Below are 23,317 nucleotides of genomic sequence, written 5' to 3'. Positions count from 1 at the left end.
AGTTAGATCTGGTAGCTAAAAATTACTCAAATAACAACATGACTCAGTCAATTTAAAAAGGGACCATTTTTGGCATGACCCTATACTCTCTCACTCCCAACTCAACTGAGACCAACCAGGAGCCCCTTATTAATCATAGGGACCACTGACCCCCTGATAAACTCACAAACAACTACCTGACAAAGAACAGTGAAGCAAAGAAAGAGGTATATGGAGGAAGTAAGCAAAGAAAAAGAATAAAGGCTACTACAAATACTAGGATATGACATCCTGCTGAGCTATCTGTAATTTCTATGGAGAAACTGTACAAGGATTTAAAAATGTATTAAGCTATTAGGAGAGAAAAGGATTGATCCCTGACACATGACCAGTCACTAATAACTGTTTAATAAGTCCTCTTAACAAGGACCCTCTTTAACAGCCCTACAGCTGTTCACTTGGCTCGATACTTCCAAATTTTTTGGAGAATTCAAATATCTCAGAGAAACCAACAGCACTTTTTAAACTTAATCTACTTGGATTTCTGTGATATTTGTTTTTATGCATTCTGTATATTAAAAAAAGAAATTTTATTTAGTTTAAAAATGATATTTACGGGTCATTTCCATATTTGGTAACCTTCATCAAACAAGCCCAGTTTGTGGTAAAGGGATATTTACTACAAATTTGTTTGAATCTAGTAAGAGGAAAACTAGAGATAGGTGGGATCCCAAGCTTTGAGGAATTAAAGCCAAAATCAAGAAAACACAGAGGCTAATGAAAGACTGACACACCATAAGCTCTACTGGAAAAATAATGAAAATAGATTTGCAAAACCAGCAGGTGCATGTGTTCTCATCCCAGCACAGCAAAGCTTTGTTGCATGATTGTGCATCTCATCCAGATTTTTCGGAAAAGATCTCTGTTGTTTGGAACGTAAACTCCAGCCCCCTTGGTAAAGGTCATGTGTGTAACCCACCAAGCCTCTTGGCAGTTTGTTTTGCCAAGAAAACTATGTTACATAGTTGTTCTGATTCTGACGTGTTTCCATATGAGACACATTATGCCCTGGTCTCCCTCATAAGGTGCTGAAGGTTTAGCATCTGATGGTATGCCGAGCGACGGAAAATGATGGTATTCAGCTCATGTGGTTGTTAGAGTTCATTATTTGCCCTTGCAAATGTAAGACACAATGGAAATAAAGGTACTGTGCATATAAACAGAAGGACATGATTACAGCTGAACACATCCAGAAAATGTTTGTGTGACTGAAAATCCAAATCTGTAGCATATTCAGCCATCAGTTTGTGTGTGCTGTGAAGCAGCGTGACAGTCGGTGACCTCCTGTCGTTCCTGCCCTCCCTCCCTTCCTTGATAGTGGCCGTGTTCCCTGCAGGAGTACAACTCGGAGAGATGATTGCCTTGGCGTCACCAGACCCATCACTGCCACTTTAGCCTATAAGCCTTCAAAGAGCAGCTAGCCATGGAGAAGGGCCTTCTAAGTGTAGAAAGCACTCTAAGCCAGGCTTTTCCATAGCACTTAAGCACATTGTTATTAGCATGGCTGTATCTGTGAGACCCACTCTGCTCGTTCCAGACTTCCATAGCAGGAACAGGGAGCAATGCCAGTGATGTGTGACTGGCCTTGTGGAGACTGTAATAAGGAAGTGGGAGGAAAACTAAAATGAATCGCTTCTCTTTACTTTGTATCTAACTTCTGAAGCAGTGCATGCCGTATGAGCATCACGTGTTGAATTGTGACACAAGCATACCAAACATGTGCTGTGCAAATTAAGCTCTTACTTGCGATCATTCTGTTCATTAAACCTCTCGTGGAATATTTACAAATACACCACTTCAAGTGCACCTATATCATTTCATTTAAATGAAGCATATTAAAGACACACACATACACACACTTTTCTCTCAGCGTGTTGTTAATAATGAGGATCTGCTGCTACTGTGAAAGATTTGTTCCTCTGAACTCAGAAACAGTATGTCTAACTTATACAGCAAGCCTGATGTGACTGATTTTTCTTTTTTTTCCCTTCTTCCTTCAACTTTGATGTTGATCACAGCTAATTACTTTGACATCCCAGAAAAAAGAAAAATTATAACACAACGAAGTCCTGATTTGCTTTTGTATTGTTTATTCAGATCTTGTTCCTATTTTCACTCTCACACTCTCCTTTTATATCCCTCATTCCACCTCTCACTCCATTTTCACAGAGGGCACTTTTGTTTTTGACCACGTTGGGAGATATAGCTCTCGTTAATTCCTGCCTCGGAGCGTCTTTTGAGACATGCAGTTGTTTGTATTTGTGTATAGTATTTTTTTTGTTGTTGTTGTTTTGTATTTTTTCTGGTGGAGGCCCTTTGACTTTGTGGTTCATTATATTTTATTTACAACATGGCAATTATTTTAACAAGAACAACAAAGTTAATGAAGCCAAAAAAAAAAAAAAGTTCATTCAGTTCATTCAAGGTGAGGAAAAATGTATATCAATTTTTAAAGTACCAATAAAATAACCATTTTTAAATAAAAGGAGTTGAAATAATGAGTGTTTCTTTTAGCCAAACATTCCATCAATGCGTATTTGTGATATATAAATTCCAGCCTCTCTTGTAGGATAATACTGGAAATGAGAAAAAGTGATGGCTTGGACATTTCTTGTAGCTGACAGCCAAAACTAAAATTTAGATGGGGGGGGCTTCCCACACGAGTGCACCTCTCTTGATCTGTGTACAAGTTTTTTTTGTGTGTTTTATTTATGAACAACATTTTCCAGAGAACTCATTGGTCAGTAGAAGGTGTTACCTCCCGTAGCACAAACCCTGATGCAAAATTCTGAAAGCTGCATTGTTGACAGATTAGATGCCCTGACGAAAGAAATACAGGAAAGACAAAACAATGACTATTTTAAATAATATAGTTTAAGTTATGCGCATACATTTTGGGAAGCCCTTCCAAAGTGCTACAACCCTCTAAACACATCAATCAGCTCCATCTGTAGCAATTTGTTCATACCAAAATCCGCATTAATAACCACAGGAAGTCCAAGCCAACACTGTGATACACTCGACATCTGTGTTTGCTATGTTAATATTCAAGAATTTAAACTGGCTATCACCACATTTTTACTGTTTAAACACTGACAATATGAAGCAAAGACTTCACCGATTGTTTCAATGAATAACTTGAGTGTGTCTGGCAAAGGGAAGACATTTTTCTCTTCAAATAAAGCATCCCGTAGATCATGTTGCTGCATATTCCACTCTCATGAACAACATGGATGCATTTGCCAGCCCCACCACATCTCCAATCTCCCACATCAGTGTATCAACACTAATCCAGTTACAGCTGCTCATTATCCCCCGTCTGCTGATGCACGTTGATTGAAATATGATAGTCATCTGAGATTGAATTAGCGACAAGGTCACAGCGGTAACCTTGCAGCAAATGAGTACAGGAATGCTTTAAAAATCACAGGCTCGGCTCAGAAGTAAGTCCAGTTAGTCGTGTAATTGCATGTGTTCCATGTGGAATACAGCAGCGCAAACGCGCTCTTGTGTTTGATGTCAACTTCAAATATTGATCCGAAGATGATGCGTGTGTGCAGACGTGTCCGTGGGTAACTGCTAATGGATACTAAAGCTGCTTCAGATGTGTACTTGTACGCACTGTTCTGTGTCCTTGTGTGTACCTCTTGATGAAAGAACTTTACGCACAGGAATGTTGCATGATAACATCATTTTACCAGCAATGAAAGCCTTCCAGTGCTGTCACATGCAGCTCATCCACCTCAGGTCTTATTTCCACTCCATCATATCTTCTTTTATCAGCAGACTTTTTCAGCAGCGAAGCCTCAACTCTGCAGTCCAAACTCTGTATTGTCTCTCTTCCTGCCACCTAATTGGGCTTACATGTCTTTTGCAAGTCAAATAAAACAATCCTCAATATCCTCGAGGACCAAACATTTGCATGTTCACAACAACAGATATTCTGTTTGATTGGAGAAAGAGCCACCGCAAGACCAGTTCCCACCGATTATGCACAGCATTATGGGTTGTTAAATAATAATAATAATAAAAAAATACATGCAACAATGTGATATGTTGTTTGAGGAATACAACGTCTTTTTACTCACTTCAAACCCACATTTTGTCCATTCTCTTTCTATCTGCCTCTTGTTACTGGAATGTGTGCACCACTCCATTTAGTGCAATGCCTCCATCTGAATGAGCAGAGTTTTAAAGCTAGGTTTTGTTACTGCTACTAGAACTTTGGCATTAAGGCTGGCATTAAGGCCAGTCCCCAAAATGAGACTCATTAAGACCGAATAACATTGTGTACATTCATGTTTCCATTGCAGACAGTAATCCATCCATCCATTTGTTTGTCACGTCTAATGAAGCTGAAATGAGTTTGACACACACAAACAAAAACCTGAAAATTAATAAGATTGGTTCAAATGAATGAATAGAGAAAAAAAAAAACTGCCGCCATTCTGTCGCATCACCATCTACTTAATGCGAAGTCACATTGCGAGCTTTCATGTCGACTTTTTCAATACCTGTTCGCCTTAAGTATGATCAAAATGTCAGTACTGTTTGGCAAAGACTAAAAAAAATAAAATAAAATAAAAAAAATGCTCATGAGCCGGAGACTACAGTGGGAACATTACACAGAGAGGAGTAAAATGCAGAGAAGTGACTTTGGTGCTGCCTTGGCTGTGGAACAACAAAAGGCAAATTAAAGCTAATTAACATCTGTTTCTGGCTCTTCAGTGTGATTTAGGCTGTCAGGTTTCCTTCAGACCAACCAGACTCACAGGCACCCAGAGGAGGCAGGAAGGAAGCTGTCGTAAAAGCATCACGTACACACACACACACACACACACACACACACAAATAAGCCCAAGTCAACACTCCATGCGCTTACATACGCAAGCCGGGCCACACAAAAGAGGTTCACATTAGAGTGAGAGCACAAACACCTGACAAAGACGCATGCATGCAGTTATCGTGCAGCAACCCGCCGTGCACAAACACAGATGCACATTTACACTTGCACTCAGGACTAATAAAGGAGTTATTCATTTCACTCAGCCAGACTGTTACAGTGTGTGTTGTGTGGGTGCATAAAGACAGCAATTCCGGCTTTCACTTCAGTACATCTTTTTTTGCAGTTAACAAAAAACTTCTCAAAGTCAAATTCAGAATTTTTAGATAGGAAATGGTACAGAATTCAATAGGGGCTGAAAGGTATTATTCAAATCCAGTAACAAATAAAGGAACTGCTAGGGCCAAGAAATCATTAAATAGGATACTCAAAAAAAATCCTTGAAATAACATATTTTCATGCAGGGAAGTCTACAAAAATAAATGAAATAACTTTCACCTACAGATTATAAAGTCGTTTGAAACAGCTGTTAATTTGCAGTTAATTTGGATGGAAACAGCACTTTACACTCTTCAATTTTACTTTGTAACTTCAGTTCTGAGAGTCACATTTTAAACCTCATCTAACCCTGCAAACAGAAGCCTTCAAATAACTTGCTATGAGGAATAGGTGACTGTGATATACTGCCTCTGTTGGCTCAAAAGCTCAATTACATGCAGAATACGAATGTGCTGCAAAGCTAAACCTGCCATCAAACTGAATCAAACAGTGCTGTGTGCTACAATGTACTTGCATGTGAGCATATGCTTCACTTATAATAGTATCATGTGTTTCACAGTCCATTAACCTTCCTCGTGGTCCTCCAATGGGAAAAAAAAAATAATAAAACAAATAAGACACTGTGGAGGATTCTGAATTTCCAGTGTGATGCATCAGTCACACAAGTTGCATCTGTTTGAGAGACAGATGGCCAAGACACATCATACCAAAAGAATATTCTAATAAATCAAGAACATGAGGAATGTCTATTTTATGTCGTTTGGTTTGCTTACTCTTGCACACATGCAAATGAGCAAAGAAAAAACAAAAATACTGGTGGGGGGGTGGGGTTGTGTGTGCACTGCACTGGCACACATTTGCATGCAGTTACCTTAAGAGGATATTTTTAATAAATTCCTCCTGAGTCACTGTCCTCTTACAGAAACATTCCACTTTGTTGTTTGGCTATGCAGGGCCACATGGAGTGACTCACCTCTCTTAGTAACATCGAGCTCTCCAAAAGAAGCACACACCAGGACACAAGAGGGCTCAGTTTTGAGTTTCTGTAGGTGGGCAGAGGACATGGAGGGGTGAGGGAGAGAGAGAAAGAGAGAGCTCACAAAAACACTTGCATTCGCACTGGCATTCAAAAACACACACAGAGATGCTGATGTAACAACAAAAGCAAGCAGTTGAGCATGCAGGGAGACGCACAAACACACACTTGCTTTGTGCATGCACGCTCAGACTCCACTGGTTCATCAGCAAGGCAGACAATACCATCCCACATGTAGTGCGATCTATCAATGTGGGCCAGGGACTGCATTACAAGGCCTTAGATTGTGGACTAGATGGGCCTCTAAAGGAAAGAAACAGAGTTTGCCAGAATTGTGGAAGCAGGGGCACGGCTGCATAGCCAAGCAGCGGAAATGAAAGGCTGCTTGGGCCTCTCGGATCTCTCTGTTTTCTGTCCTTCCCTCCTGCCGCTCTCCGTTTCTCTCTTGCTCTCTCTGCCATGAAGGGAAGATCATGCTTGACTGAAGAGGCGGTGTTGGAGGGGAAAGTGGATGGGCTGGTTAGAATGATTGAAGGGAGATTTCTGATAAAACATGAAAAGAGCGGGGAGCATAAAGTCAGTCAGTGTTTGTTGTCTTCGATGATGATAACAGCGGCGGCAATGGGCTTGTGTCTAATTAAAAGATTGCCCTTGGTGGAAGCTGAATTTCAAAAAATGTTTTCAAGCGAATACTCTAAGGAGGACTTCAGAGGCACTGCACAATGGACAATACAGCAGTCAAATATCGTACATAAAAACAGTGCATTCACATAGAAGCTGACAGAGAATATATAAAAGGCATAAATTAAAAGAAAATGCTCTCGCGAGATGATAAAACGCACAAAAAACATGTAATTCCGACCTAATCATAATGTACTTCTGTATTTCTGGATGAATGAGATTTTCACCAAACTCGGACAGTGACTATCACAAACACATTTGTATTGAATTACCCCACTGGATTACTCCTCCTAATCTTAACCCTGAACTGCTTTGTTCTGCTCAACTTCAGTATGCTCATAATTAAATGTGAAATGATGGTGAGACTCGGCATCTACTCACTCTTCTATTTGGCATCCATATGCAGAATTATTCCAGACTCTAATTTAATATGTACATGAATTTATTTTACAAGGATACTTTGACAGTCTAATCACAAAAAAAGCAAGTACATTAAGTCATCTGTGTATATTTTATTTCTCACCCACTTCTAAATGCTGACTAATGCAGCCAGGCATCGTCTTTCAGTACTCTGAAGACATGCATAAGCAATATCTGCTTGTGAATAATTGAAGATTGCCTAACGGTCGAAACAATATTATCCCACTTAGGATGCGAGCTTACCTGGTATTATTACAGACAAAATATTGGATCAGTGCAGGAAAAAGGCCTGGATGGAATCGATTGGTGTTGCTCTTTGTGGTAAGACGACTGTCGAGTCAATTTTCCATCACTACGCTGAGTGGAAGGATAAGAGCAGGGGGGAAAGTTTGTTTGACTGTGATTTCTGATGTTTGAAAGTCTTAGGTGGGATGTGCTCTTGATAGAAAATGTGGCGTCTCAAATCTCTGGCAGCTCTTTTAAATGTGCAGAGATCATACATGTAATGATGGAATTCTGAAGTCCTATAAAAAAAGACATCCTTCATTACTTCAAATCTTGCCTCATCTTGCCTTTCATCTGGCTTCCAAGTAATTCTTGGTTAGCTGTGTTTACGTCCGATGTTGCAGTGCGAACATGAACTGCAAGTAGCTGACGCAGCATGACTTTTCATGGTGCAGCTGTTCCGAAACAAAAAGAGGTGACAAAATTTAATAAATACATAAAATAAGAGTGTCCAGGTTAAATTTGCAAGTCTCACATTTTCTTAATGAGTTAAATGCACCACTAACATGAGATTGAATTGCTTTTTGTCAGAGTTCCATCTTACTTAACACCTTCAGGCCTTCATTTCGAGAACTTTACAAGCTTAATATTCTGATATTCTATTTCTCATTATCTATAAGTGACTCCATCACTGTGTCCAATATTACTGTTGCGAACATAACAGACAATAGGAAACCTTTTCTCTGTGGAAACCTTGGTGGTTTTTTCGCCATTCAAGTCTGCACACTACAGTTTTTAAATCATTTAGATATAAAGATGGAGAAACCAGATTTTTCAAAGAGGTCACTGACCCCCTCATCATAGAAATGTGAGTGGATCTGATTTGAAATTGTTAAGAGTCACGGTGTAGGGATTACTGCCTGTTGCATAAGCACTTAATGTGGGTATATAGAAGGTCCTTTTAGTGTTCAACCATAAAGGTGTGTGCTATCTCTTGTGAATCTGGGTGTTTATGCGTACTGGGTAAAAGGCTCCTATCCTCCAGCTGAGCTCGACCGCACCATGGCTCTTTGACCTTGCTAGCTTAAAAACAGACAGCTTTTCAGCTACACCTTCGTTCTTTATGGGTTTTTTTCCCACACTTTCAACCTCACAAATAAATAGGGATTTATTAAACCAGTATGCTAATTATATTGGTGGTTTAAGGGTAATATTGCTTAAAAAAATGTTTATAAAGTGAATGCATTTCTTCAGTTTGGAGACTGAAATAGAAAGTGACAGCAAGAAGGTCGCTCAGTAGACGTGGGGATGAAAAGAGAGTAATAACACTTCATATATTCCAGAGAAGATAAATGTCAGCCATTATGAGAGGTCAGTTTTTATTTTATATCTTATATATTAAAGTCTTCTTATTTATCCTTTCACTGCAACACAGTATATGCTGATAGTTGAGTGATGTCACTCGACTGAACTTATTAACCTTGATGTTGAAACCCCACACCCCATAACTAAAAAAAAACAAAACAAAAAAAAAATAAATCCAACATAAAATTTTTTCATCAGCATGATATTTTAAGTCCCTGACAGCTCTTCTTTTGAACAATATTCTAATTTATTTCATATGAAATAAAATGTGGGACCTTATTGCACATAGAGGGCACATGAGAGAAGAGCCCTTTAAACGTGACTTTTGATTATCTTTTAGAAGCCTTCAGCAGCAAATTACAAAGTTCTGCTTGGCTTCCTCATTAAATCACATCAGCTGCTTTTGTTACTGTGCCCTATTGTCCTTACACCAGTTGATGAGTCTCCTGTTTGACCCATGATATGAAGAGATATGTGCATTTCAGTGTAACATAAGTCGCAGGAGTTAAATCAAGTCTCGTACATACGTCCATTGGTACACTGAGATCACAAATAGTCAAACTGGCAAGCTGCGAATCTGTTCATTTGTGCAGCAGGTTGTCAAACTCTGATTCATTTGTTTTACTGAGTCGCACGCACACCCTTTGTGAGTCACGCTCAAGCACAAGTGTGGGTTACAGAAAGGGAGGAAAACACAGTGATTTTAATCTAGTTATTGATTTCAACACCAACCTGCTTATCGTGGAACAGAGCACCATTTAAAGAGGTGGCGCTAGGGATCTTGTTTGTTCCCACTCCTCCGCAGAACGAGGATGAACACATCTTAAACAGCTCCTTCGTGGCAGATGTGGAATTTCCAGTCGGCAGACCCTTCTTTTGGATCTAACGATGTGGAATGGTGTGCAGGTAAATGACCATTGTATCCCTGCATTTTGTCATAATGCTGTAGCAACAGGGATGCCAGCCTCCTACAAAGACCCTACGTCTGTGGCTTTAAACTGGACCCCGCTGATTACCATCCCGTGTTCTAAAAGCAGAAAACAGAAATTGCAACCGCCCACCATGGCAGCCTGTCACCACACACTTAGAACTGTGAGGCTTTGAATTTAGCCATCTGGTGCAAGTACTGGTGGCAGGTTCACTGCCTTGCTTCTGTTATCCACCCTGCATCAATGTTAGCATGTATAAGAAACTGTTAAACCTTTGGCCTGCATGTCAGTGTAAGCTTAAGTCCTGAAGGGCAAAGGGTTTTACTTTTTGTCCCTTTCATGACAAAGGTCATGGTGGATTTTCCTTTTATTTTTAATGTATTTATAGTTGAGCCATGCAAACCTGATTCTGCCGTCAAAGTGCATTTACCAGGCAGTAAAAAATACTGTCTAAAATAATATTACAAAATATTGTTAATAACATTTCTGATTCCCCATTCTGATTAACATCTAGTAAAATCAAAGAGTTGACACCATGCAGACAGAGATTCTGTGGGAACATGTGGGATCCATAAACACAGAATGGAGAATGTTTAGCAGCAAATGATAGCATATACACAGCAGTTAACCATAAAAAGACATGCAGCTGTACGGTTACAGGCAGGTTTTGGTTAAATGTTCCATTATTTGACTATTTCAGTTTTTAAAGATCCCTTCCATGCTTTACTCCTTCTCCCTTATTGTTCATCAAAAATGTGGACTTGGTCGTTGCGTTCATTAGCAGTATTTCCTTATTATGCTGATGGAAAAAAAATAAAAATCAAGACAGCAGTGCGTTTCTGCCAAAACATATTTCCTGTTTCAAATTAGTAATTAAGAGAGGGTTAATTTGAAGCAGACTGAGGCATTTACTCACATAACTTGAGATGTACATGATCAGATTCTGTGTTAGCTCAAGCACAGGGTGATTACTGGCAGTTAGCGTCAAATCTCCCATGAGGGCTGAGTTCTGAACTTGCAGGATGAAAATCAAGCCTCACCCAACCATCCTGTGAACGACATTGAATTCTCTTTTCCGAACCTAACAACAGAATCAGGGTTTCTTTCTCTGTTTTTCTGACTTTGAGAATGATGACTGAAAAAAATTCTTTCTTTAAAGGTTATTTTTATGGCCTTTATGCCACTGCACAGCAAATAGACTTGTGGCATGACATATGCGTTCGTCTGCTGAACCTTGCCCCGAGTTCCAGCAGGCTGTGTGAGACCCATGTGCTGAATTCCAATGTCCTCACCCATCCTCCTGTATTACATTACTCCAATACAAGTGAGGTAAAGCTGAATTAAATGATTGACTTTCTTGATTGATGAGAATGATTAAAATCCAATGACCATTTACTTGGCTGTCATTTTAACCAACTTCATTTACCAATAAAAGAATACCACTTAAATAATTATGATGATGGACTAGATCTGCAGTGCTCATCTGAAGATATTTTTTTCCTTTTTTGAAAAGGGGAAAAAGAACACATTAATATTACATTTGGGCATTTGGCTGACATTTTTATCCAGATCCACTTTCAATGACTGCGAGAGTAGAAGAGAAATGAGGACATTTAATCCCCTCCCGCCACAAGTTTGGAGGATATGAAATGTAGTTTTGATGAAGGATTTTGGCAAAATACTTTCCCATGCCTTCATAAAAACAGAGGTTAGGAGAAGTTTTAATACATCACGCAATGCAGGTTTCTCCCAGGATATTTTTAAATTGTAAAAAATGATGAACAGAGAAATATCTACAAAAACTGAATAAAATAAAGCAAGAGTTACTTTTGGCAGGAGTGAAATGCCAGTGTTGGATTATGTAACAAATTAACTGATCCTAAGAATAGAAGGGCATTCCTTCCATCTGGACCTTTTTGATCAGTGATGGAAAATTGATCTGTTGCTGTCATTCTGATCTTGACGGTAGTATTCTAGGAGTCTAGGAGGATGGAGTTTTCAGTCCGACAGACATTTTAAATAATACAATAAAAACTGTATTTGTTTGAAAAGTTGGTGCCATAGAAAGTATCAATTAGTGATTAGCAGTTCCTGTTTGCAATGTGCGCACTGAGTTACTAACAGATGTCGCTGGATTAGTTTGACATTGAAGACAACTTAAAAATGTGATAATTCCCTGGGAAGTTCTGTAGTTATACAGAAGCCTAGGATTTCTATAAGCATATTTATGTAAGTTTTCACAGTGGGAACTGATGAAAATTATATCCCAAGAAAGTGGAAGTCACACTGAATATGAACAAATGGGTATCTTGTCCTCAGGCCTGTGTTAGGAAAAAGTGGAGATTGAGATGCAAATGGTGGTAATAAGTCTCTCAGAGTAACTTCACTCTGTGAGGCGTGTGGGTTGATAAACAGGACAAACTACTGTAACTAACTTCCTGTTGATTCTGAAACACCATCATGCACCTGCCCATGTCACCTCAGGCGTAATCTTTGCTTCACATCTACCCTCAGCGACAACACTTCAACTGTTATGCGCCTCCTTGTTTGAATATGAAGCACATCTCGACTCCCCTATTTGGTATTTCCTAAGATCCTCACTTGAACTGGAAGTTGTTTTGGTCCACCATCTTCCCAAATGCTCACGTATCTGCTCCGAGGAGTGAGGAGGGATCTCTGAGGAAATATAAATGAGGTGATTAGCTGATTGGACTGAGGGATGACAGCATCACTGTGTGTTTCATAGTGGAGTGAAGACACTGAAGGGCATCACTCTCAGGTTTAAGATTTTACTCGTTTCTGTTTCACCATCTGGTTAAAAATCAGCTAATTGTAGGTCTGTATGTTGTTCTGCACTTAAGGTCAGAGCGAGTAGGAGAGTCTGTCTGTCAGCAAGAAACATATACATCATTTCTCATTTCCTTTAATCACATGAGTCACATGACAAATAATTTTTAGTCACCAAAAGGCAACTTGATCATATTCTAGTTTATTTAAAGATTAATTCACAATCAGGGTATCAATCAATATATACAAATGCAAATAATAAAAAAATATAAAGGTATTCTGCCAGTATAAATAGTTCCTGTTCCTCTGAGCAGTAATAACACTGAACGCAGCTCCTTATTCACGTGCCCATGATTGTTAAATCACCAAAAGCCAACTGACAGCTGATCCAGCTGTGATCAGACACCACCGTCATCGGAAACGGACGACTTTACTTCTCCTGAAATGTATGTCGGCAGTGTGTCTCTCCGTTCATCCTCGGTGAGAGAGATGAAGACGCAAGTGAGAGAAAACATGGATGCTGTTGTACATTCATGTGCCCACAATCTGCAGATGATACAGCAGGATGTGTGTATACATTACAAAAGTTTCAGGTGACATTTCTGTCTTGTAGACTCGGAATATACATTTAAAATGTTTTTATCTTTCAATGTTTGTGATGTATATTGAAGTAAATAATCCTGGAATGGGTTTGAAGAGAAAATGAGCAACTGTAATAATTGCTGTAATTACCCACAACACTCATTATTGTCATGGTGAAGCACAATGAGACTTAGTAGAAATTGTACTTACTTTCACATGTTGCATGGTGGATTAGTGGAGGGGGATAAAAAAAACGCTACAAAGCATTTGATTGATCATGCTCACAAAGGCAATGATTACACCTTGGAAAGAGCCGTTGTCTTATTTAGCAGCTACAGTCTGCATCTTTTTTGTCACCCACACATAATGCAATCTGAGTGGCCCTTGTTACATAAACAGCTTAATGATATGATCTGAAGAGCTTCGAATGTTAATTACCACGTACAATTGCTGCTTCTGCGTCCAAAATCATTGCTGTCATCAAAAATAGTTGGTCTGATTAATCTGAGATTTTGAGCCTTCTTAAGAACTAGAACACGTTTTACTGACTCATTTATGCCTAATGATAGGTTAGCTGTCTGGCATTTTATGTTATACTTGTCACACAGTTTTTTTCTCCGTTCTTTTTTTTTTTTTATGAGGTTAGACAAAAGAGTCAAATTGACCTTATTTAGAAATAAAGGTAACAAAAGGAAGAGAAAAAAAAATATTAATTGGTGTAGATGTACAGCTCTCCCCCTTTTATTAATATTATTATTTTAAATAAAAAAGCCTTTGGTGTAATCAAGGGGCAGTGCTGTTGGAAAGCAACCCAGTGACATACCAAGCTGTCATCACTTCCTGAAGGTGAGAACCCAGGGATTGTTGATTCCCATTCATTAAGCAGGAGTGATTATAGCCTGAAAACCATGAGAAACCATTAAAAGCTCAAAGGCCTTTTGTTAAAGAGCACAGCAAGTACCTGCAGGCAAGCAAGGAACTGTCTCAAGATCGATCATCCAGGGGAGAAGGTAATCTCTTCTTGTTTTTGACGTGTGTGTGCGTGCTTGTCATGTCAGAAAGTGTGTGTGCATGTCTGAGGGTTTAATTAACTTTTTTTACCACTAATAAAAGCAAATGTGGATATATGCTCCTGTGAAGGTGTGAGGTCATCAGGGAGGTCCCCATTGGTCACAGCCCTCATGCTCTTTTAAGCTTCACTGTGTCTTTCAGATCACAGAAAACAGCTCTCAATCTGATGCACTTTTTGTGAGAGTATCTGAAAACCAACAGCTCGACGTATGCATGCACGATGGCCACGAGCGGCAGCGATAAAGAGTAGGCCTATGAAAACAAGGAGTTGCAGAAGAACGGAACAACTGGTCCTGCAGACACTCAGTGCCATCTTGCATCCTCCACCTGAGGATGCTACTGCTATGATACCGCTAACCCACCCAGATCAGAGCGTAACCCAAAGCAAATGCACGGTGTATAAGTATGATTGAAAGACTTCATTACCAGCTCAATGAATTCTGAAATGAGATTTAACTCTAATGAGCGTTCAAACCACAACCTTCAGTCTCCTGACACTCTGATGACAGTTTACTTTACTTTATCATTTTCGATAAACAATTGAATGATTTTTTTTTTCAAGCATGATCCTGCATAAAGGAGCCATAGGCCCTGCATGCAAGCTAAATTGCAGACGACAACAATTTGTAAATTTGACCTTGAGCGTTTGTGTTAAACCACAATGTTCTGTTTAGAATGTAAAGAAAACATTGTGTGTTTTAATGAAGAAATCAATCATAACTGCTACCGCGACCTGATTTCGTGCTGCACGTGACCAGTTTTCTACAAACCAGCGGGACACATTATACTCGGTTCACCTGTTTGCGATATGTTGCCTGCAGCACTTCGTTTAACAGCTTCCTGGCCGCTTCTCGTTATTCACTGCAATACCTTAAACTGTTTTGCTGACATGAAAAATGAAGAAGAAAACTGTCATTTCTGAGGAAACAATTGTGGTTATTGCTAGCTGGTGACAAACTCTGCTTTTTGAGTGGAAGCTTCACATGTCCACGTTCTAACTGTGAAGCAGTGGCAGAAAGATGTTCTGTTTGCATTTGCAGTCATTAGCAGCTCTGTGTGTGAAGAGACTAAAGAGTAAATGGTGAGGCCCATAGTTAATCAGTGAGATAAAAATTGCCCTTAATTAAATGCATGCATTAATTTTCTCTGAATTAATCTTCGTGAAAAATTATCCTCCCATACAGTGACCACTGAAAATGTGGAAGGCCATCTCTAAAATGGCAGCCTTCATGGAAGAGGATCTGCTCTGTCTATAGCTATAAAAAACTCTTTGTGAAAAACCAAACCACATTTCTAAATTTCAGGTGATTGTACACAATGAAAACATAATTACAAATATTATATTCCATTTCTGTCCCCCAAAACACACTGGAATGGAATATTGGGTTCTGTCTCTGCCAATGAAACAGTTAATTACTGAATATCAAAGATGGGATGTGATCTTATTAAAATATGAAAGAGTATAATCTATCCATTTTCTATACCGCTTATCCCTCAGGGTTGCGGGGAGCTGGAGCCTATCCCAGCTGACTACGAGCGAGAGGTGGCGTACACCCTGTACTGACCTTCTCTGAAGTTGGACTGAGAAAGCAAACAAAGTGTAATATGTTATGCCATTCAGTGCAACACCCACAGTAGGGACTGCACAGTCAGTATGCTACGTTATTTTCCCAGCATCACAGACGAGACTGCACTGAAACCCTTATCCAGAGGGCAGAATGTCAAACAGGTGGTTGAGCGGATGGGCAGGGATGGCAGGCTTCTACTTTGCCCTTTTCTCCCTGCTCTGATGTTGGGCAGCTGTTAGTCAACTACTCTCAAAGCCATTAGACACACTGCTGTCCTAACCTGCAGCAGGAGCATCAGTCTGAGATGACTCGTGCATGATGCATCTAAGAAACTAAAGATCGTGAAGGTCGTGACGCAAAAGGCTGCCCATATTGACGCCCAAACTGTCAGGACTTGATTGTGACTTAAGGTGTACTCATTCACTTGTTAAGATGCTGCACAGGTATTGTGAATGTGCAGGCTCAATAGAATAAAGAATTGATGATAAACATGGTTACACATGGTGATCCTCATGCCTGTTAAAGGACAGAGTTTTGCTTCTTAGTTTAACAACTTTCTTACTGTCTGCAGGTGCATACCTTAATAGGGGGTTACATATTGTAACCATTCTTTCAGCGCTGCCTCAGCTTTCATTGTAACAAAAGATAACGTATGCTTATTTTTATTTCATTAAAACTAGTCTCACCCTCCTTTTTTCTTTCTAGATTTTAAGCTTTTTAGCTCTAATCTTTATGGTAATTTCCTGACTCAAACAACATGAAGTAAAAGGCCACCATAAACCAACTTTGTTCACCAAGAAATACCCAGTACCCAAATACCCACCTACTCTGTTGATATTTACTGTATACTGTTCGAGTACATGAAAAAAATGCTGCCAAGTGAGCATCAGGTGTTTAACGTGCAACAACTTTTATTGAATGTTTTTTTTTTTTCTTACCTCTGAAGACTTACTCTTGGGATTTTGTTCTCAAGTCTGAGGCCTTTGAAGCTATTTCTGACTTGCTCAACCTACTTTTGAAATGACATTCACATTTTTGCTCTCTTTTTCCTTTTTTTTTGAGCCAGGAATAATCCTACTTGACACAACCTTTGGTCCATTTTTGCCCTGTTTAGGAGGTTCAAAACCATCTATGAATGGTTATTGAGGCTTGCCACGCTGCCGATGGGAACCGAGGGATTTGACTCCTTATACGATATGTTCCGATTTTATATGTGCTGTTTTTTCACTTCGATCTTAGCTAATGTGCCTGAGCTTCCTCATCATCATGACCATCTAAAAAAAACTAATAGCACGTGGCATAACATGAATCTGTGGCTGTCATGTTGGATACATGAAAAAGACAGTGGTCAGTATTAGGGATTAGAAGGGCAAATGCAAAATAGGAAAAGCATTCCCAGCTCTATCAAACGGTAAGCAGCATTTGGCTGCAACACCAAGCTGAACAACAAGCGAATATCAACATGAGAGTGAAAATGAAGGCAAGCGCTACATTATTCCCTACATTATTCAGCTTTTCTCTAACAGCCATGCCAAACACAGCATTAGCAAACATGATTAGCTTTACATTGCTGTCACAATACTCCAGTGTATGATGTAATAAAGTATTTCAATAATGCCATCCACACTGACTGCCGGATAAAGCTGATCTGTGAGTTCAAAACTGAAACTATGACAGCTGCTGTCATTATATATTCATTGGGAGTCAATTAAGTCAGTGAATCAATTAGCAGAATGAACGCTATGCATGTGATATCTTCGTAATTACTTGGTAACGTTGTATGTCCTCACGCCATGTGGTCCCTCTGTCTGCTTTTTCCTGCCTTTTTTTCCACTTTGGCCATTAGAGGAGGGAGGCGTTGATGCCAGCCAACTAGACCCAGCTATTAGATATCTGTGTGCCAGTTGGGGGATATGACAGAAAACAGAAGGAGAGAGCGAGCCGGGGACTCCACGGAGCCCTGCATTCCTCTTTTACAGTAGATCCACTCTTCTCTCTGTCTGCCCTCCGTCCATCCTTCCCCATCCTTCTGTTCCCTCTTGCCAAGTCTCCTTTTCCAGCGTGTTAGCTCTGCCTCGCGGAGAGCTGCAACGTGCTGGGGCCACGTGCTGGCGACCACCTCACACCACAGACTGGAACCTTGACCTCACAACACCCCCCCTCAAGACCCCCCCACAGCGCATCCTCTGTCCTCCATCCTCTCTCCCCAGACCAATTTCTCCTTCTTCTTCTCCTCCTCCCTCCCCCTTTATTCCAAAATGGGTTTTTTTCTCACCCAGCTAAAATGTCCCACTTATTCCTCCCTGCCTCTTTTCTTTCTCTTGTCTTCTTTTTTCTTCCTCTTGGTCCCAGTCAGAGTGCATCCTGCTCTTGCCTGCAGTGAGAAGCCAGATGCCTGTGACTAGAATCTCTCATTATGCTCCTGAACGTGACAGATAAACAAAGACACGCAGCCCCATTTTGCTGTACGAGGTGCGACTTGTAGCTTGGAAAATGTATTTATGTGCTGTGTCCCTGATTGTCCTCCTTAGAGCCGGAGAAGACACATGCATACACACATAGATATAAGAACATGTGAAAGAATAAACAATTACAATGCACACTGTGTGCGTAAAGGATAACCAAAATGATCCCAGGCTCAAGGGATTATCATAAATGCAAAGCAAGCAATTACGTTGACTGGCTGTCACATCATCCTGTTAAAAAAAATCCTCCTGATTGAAACACAACATGCATTCTAATCGATACAAGTTTGTCTGGATAGTGGATGAGAGGTAACATGTTGCCACATTTAATTAGCTCCCGTAATGTTATTTCCTCTACCCAGCGACTCATATGTTGTGTTTTCTTCAGTTTAATTAACACCAGCAAAAGCTCCACTACTTTTTGTTTTATACCGGCTCACTCTTGTTACCTATCTCGACACTTATTTCTGTCAAATTCCCCGGTAATGGCAAACATGTAGTGCTACTAACGCATCGCTTTTTTACATACATCACAAAAGTAAATTGGCTCACTTTTGGCATTTTACACAAAGTAAAGAAAAATATGCAGCCTTGTCTGTTATCACATTTTTCATGCCCAAAGAGAAATGGAGTGTTTCAGCTCACTTGCTTCCATAATTTAGCAATAACAGCAGCAGAGAAATAACTACACGAGGCAGACAAGCTCTTAACACTTGAAGTGGAATTTAAAGAAAACCTACAAACTTTTGTAGATGTTTCCCTTTTTGGCATTTTTTTCTTTTTGATATCTGGATAAATGTCCTTGAACATTCATCAGTGGAAACTAGCCTCACTGCTGATTAGATCTCTTTCCTCACTTGATGAGTCAAGTGTGAAAGTGTGTGTGCTACCCTAGCAAACCTACCTGGCCTAGTTTCATCCCAACAAACACCTCACCTTAACTCAGCAATGCTACAACACCCAAACCTCAGACAGAATTAAAGATGCATGCCAAGTGACGCACTCCGCCTGTCACATATTTGAGCATGTTTCCCTGATTGCTCTGTGAGATATCTGTAGGCTCAAAGCGCTTTTTTTCCCCCTACCCTTCTCTTGCAGCTTAAGCTGGCTGGCAGTCAGCGCGCACACATTAACGCTTGCAAACACACTCAAATACAGACAGCCACGTGCAGGCACGGGCACGCTCACACTTCTAAAGAACTGCAGGAAGGCAGAGGCCGATCACATCATGCAAATCGCTGTCGCTTGTAGGAACGTGCGCGGCATCAGGAAAGAAATGAAAAGAGGGGATGGAGGAGAGCAGGGAAAGAAAAAAAAGCAGGCTGAGCAAAGGGGCAGGACTTAGAGGCGGCGGCCATGTTTTTCAAAAGCTTTTGTGTTCTTGCCCCCCACCGGTTCCTCTTCACGCTTGCCTGGACGTGGTGACAGAGTGTGTGACATGCCATTGGACACCGGAAAGGTCAACAAGATAAGCATATGGCCTTTGGGATAATGGAAACAGAGGAAAATATGTTGACCTGTGTATGCATGTATCACTTTAAATCCTCCTTTCATGCTCTCTCTCTCTCTCTCTCTCTCTCAGCTGGTCACCGGCTACAGGTGGCTAGCAAGGTGACACGGCATCTTGTTGTCAAAACAGGAGCCGGCCATATGCCTCAGCTTCCGTGTAAAGCTGTTTTCCCTGTTAGGCAAGCATATGTCTGTGCCAAAAGTTGCTGCTACATCGGTGGACTCGTTTACTTTATTGCTGTCAGCGTTTGCTCTCTTCATCTGCGGACATCTGGGACGGCGACTGTGCAGACTGCAAGGACGGAGTGGAGTTTGCATTAATCTTACGATCAATATATGATTAGGAAACTCTGAAAATAAACAGAAAAACAATATGTGCAGACTTTTACTCGCTGCTTTTTATTTCCACTTAGGGAAAAGAACCCCATCTGAAAAAATCATTTAGATTTTTCTTAACAGATTTACCATCTGTTCCTAAACTATCCAAACACAGAAACACACTGAAGTTCGGGCAACTAAATTTCTCCAAAATGTTGGTCTTACAGTATGAGAATTATATTCACAGCCAAATTATTCCTTCTGCATTGCAGCACTTTCCGCAGTGACTGATGCTCCTTTAACAAGCTCTTCTAAATTGCACGGAAAAGAATCCCAGAGCTTAATGATGTCTGCCATCACGCTGTTGCTCCAACAGGTGAGGTCGGGAATGCAGTTTTGTCTCAGCGTGGGCAAAGTCACTTTTATGATGGTGCATAATTTGTTTTGTTTTAATAAGGAGTTTGTTTCAAAACGCTTGTTACCATGAAGGTGACACCACCTTCAGAAGCTGTTGTGCTGTTGCAAATACCTTTTTGAGAGAGATATTCAGGTATTTTAATGCTCCACCAGAGTTAGGCATCATGGCTACAAGCAGTTCAATCTCTAGCTTGTGTAAAGGGATTTGACTGTTGTTTTTTATTTATTTATGTTTTTGAAGCACAAATCCCTCCTGTTTTAATCCAATGTGAGTTGGACAGTAGCATTATATGATTATTACATGATGGAAATGACTCGACACACATTGTCCTATAAAACATATCATAACCTAATTGAACTTATGCTGCCAAAAAACACACCATGAAAGCTGATATGGGCCATTTTTTGGATGAATTGCAAAGTGCAAAGTAAAACATGTCAAAAACAAAACTGCACAAGATTTTCGTAACTAAGGACTTGGATGGAGCACACTAGTACAGTCATGAAATGAGAGACTCAAGCTGGGAACTTTAAGGTTTGAGTTGTAACCCCTTAAGCTACAGAGAGTTATGTCAATGAGAACTGGTCATCTGATGCATCTGTTGCCAGTATTTTGGAAAATCTTGAGGTCACCAGTTCTGCCAGAACAGTTAAGTCTCAGAAAAAAGATTAATCTGTATGTCTCTGTTTTTTATTACTCAATCTGAGATGCAACCAGCAATTATTTTCATTCGCTCCAGTTGATACAGAGATTCCCAATCAGAAGTACTTGTACCCCAGATGGTCCTTCTGCTGTTGACACATGAGGGTAGGCGGAGTGGTTGTAGAGTAACCGGACTATACTGAACTGAACATAAATTAAATAAATGCTATTAATATATAAAGTCACGATTTGATTTAAATATACATCCACATAATGAATAATCTATAACAGCTTTATTTATTTAGAGGAGATGAAATAATTAGCAAACGTTTATGACTAGGCTGCTATAACAGATCTCACCCCATGTTCATGATTGGTCCGAACTAAACACTATAATATCTGTTTTACTATGGTTAATAGTTAGATAACATCCAGCACAAGATAAATTCAAATAAAGACACTTAGCACCATCACTTGTGCTGCTGGAGGAATATTTGAGCTCATGTTTGGAACCAGTGTGTCAATTGACCAAGTGCTGAAATCAGTGCTTTATTAATTTATTATAGTTGATGAAGGTAGTCAAATTTAATCAAATTCAATCAACACCTACCGAGTGGAGTTTTTATTTGTAGAATGTGCAAACCTCCTAATATCTTCAGAATCAGAATCCAAAGGCAGGGGATGAAAATAAAGAAGAAAAAGAAACGTCCTGATACCATGAGTCACACAAGGCGGGTTTAAAACACCACAGAAGACGACTCTGAACAGTAATTTGAGTGCATTAATGTGAAGCTAAAGACAAGATGCTTTTTGTCATCCTTGCTTGGATTTTAAGTTTTAAAACAAGCTAATCTCCTTCCCCCTCTAAAATCACTGCACTATCACTGATATCATGCATTTCAGCCCAGGAGGGGGCGACCAGCGGCTCTCGGCTTGTTGTTAAGAGATACAAGCTATGTTTGGACACACTCCACGGTCCCATGTGCACTCACCGAGGAGAATCTCCTTCAGGTGTGCGCACACCTTGTGATGTGACATGAATCCACCACGGAGATTTCACATGCAATGCCATCAGACCCGCAGCACGTGTTGAATATGAAAAGGGGGGTGTTTTGTTTTTTTGGTTTTTTTTGTCTTATCACTGGAGCTGCATGCGTGTAACGTTTGGCAGGATGCTGGCAATGCTCTGGATCAGCCCAGGGGAGGCTGGGAGAGAGAGAAACTTGGAACGCACCTCATCACAGGAACCCCACCAGATGCTGGAGTTGTTCACCCATCAAGCATGAAATTTTGTCTGCGGGGAGATGATTTATAATTTTACTCTTACTGCTGAGCGAAAACAGGGAGAGAAGGAGAGACTGAAACAGGAGGGGAAATACATATCTCGTGTATTCTTTTTCTATGCCAGCAAATTCTTGAATGGTTTCCAGACTTTGATTATTTTTCATCCTGTGACTGCAATAACATGCAGGAACAGGAGCAATGAACGGTACTTAGTATTTAGTTGAGTTGGGGGCAATGATCCTTGCTGGTGCTGTGTTTGCTTGAGTCTACAAAATCATTACTGCACATTACTGAAAGCACCACGCTGGCTGGCTATCTAGCACGCATGTACCACTGCATGGCAGACAGCAGTTATCGGCTATACATCAATTCTTCTTCTGAGGAAAGCTAAAATTGATTATGTTTGCTCACAGTCAGGAGAGCTGAGTGGAAAGTTTCCCATGGCAGACTGGGGACAACAAAATCCTGCTTTTCTTTATTAGGACAATTAGATTCAACTTCCTGTGGAGGAGTGTTTTGTCAATTACTGAGCGGTCAGGAACATTGCCTGTTCTTCATGACAATAAAATGTGAAAGAACTCGATGTATTAAACAAAAACTTCAAACCTTTATTGTCAGTATATTTTTACATACACTGGAATTCTTCTCACACACACATGCAACACACGCAACATGCAGTGAAACACACAGGAGCAGAGGGCTGCCATTGTCAGGCGCACGGGGAGCAAACTGGGGGGATTAAGTGCCTTGCTCAAGGGCACATCAGCTAATGGAGGGTGGGAGAATTGATTAATCACTCCACCACACCCAAATTTTTTCCTGTCAGTCTGGGGGTTGGGGGATGGTGGGAGTGGCA

This window comes from Scatophagus argus, chromosome 24, assembly GCF_020382885.2.
Source record: "Scatophagus argus isolate fScaArg1 chromosome 24, fScaArg1.pri, whole genome shotgun sequence".
Taxonomy (NCBI): Eukaryota; Metazoa; Chordata; class Actinopteri; family Scatophagidae; genus Scatophagus; species Scatophagus argus.
This window is presented reverse-complemented; position numbering follows the sequence as displayed.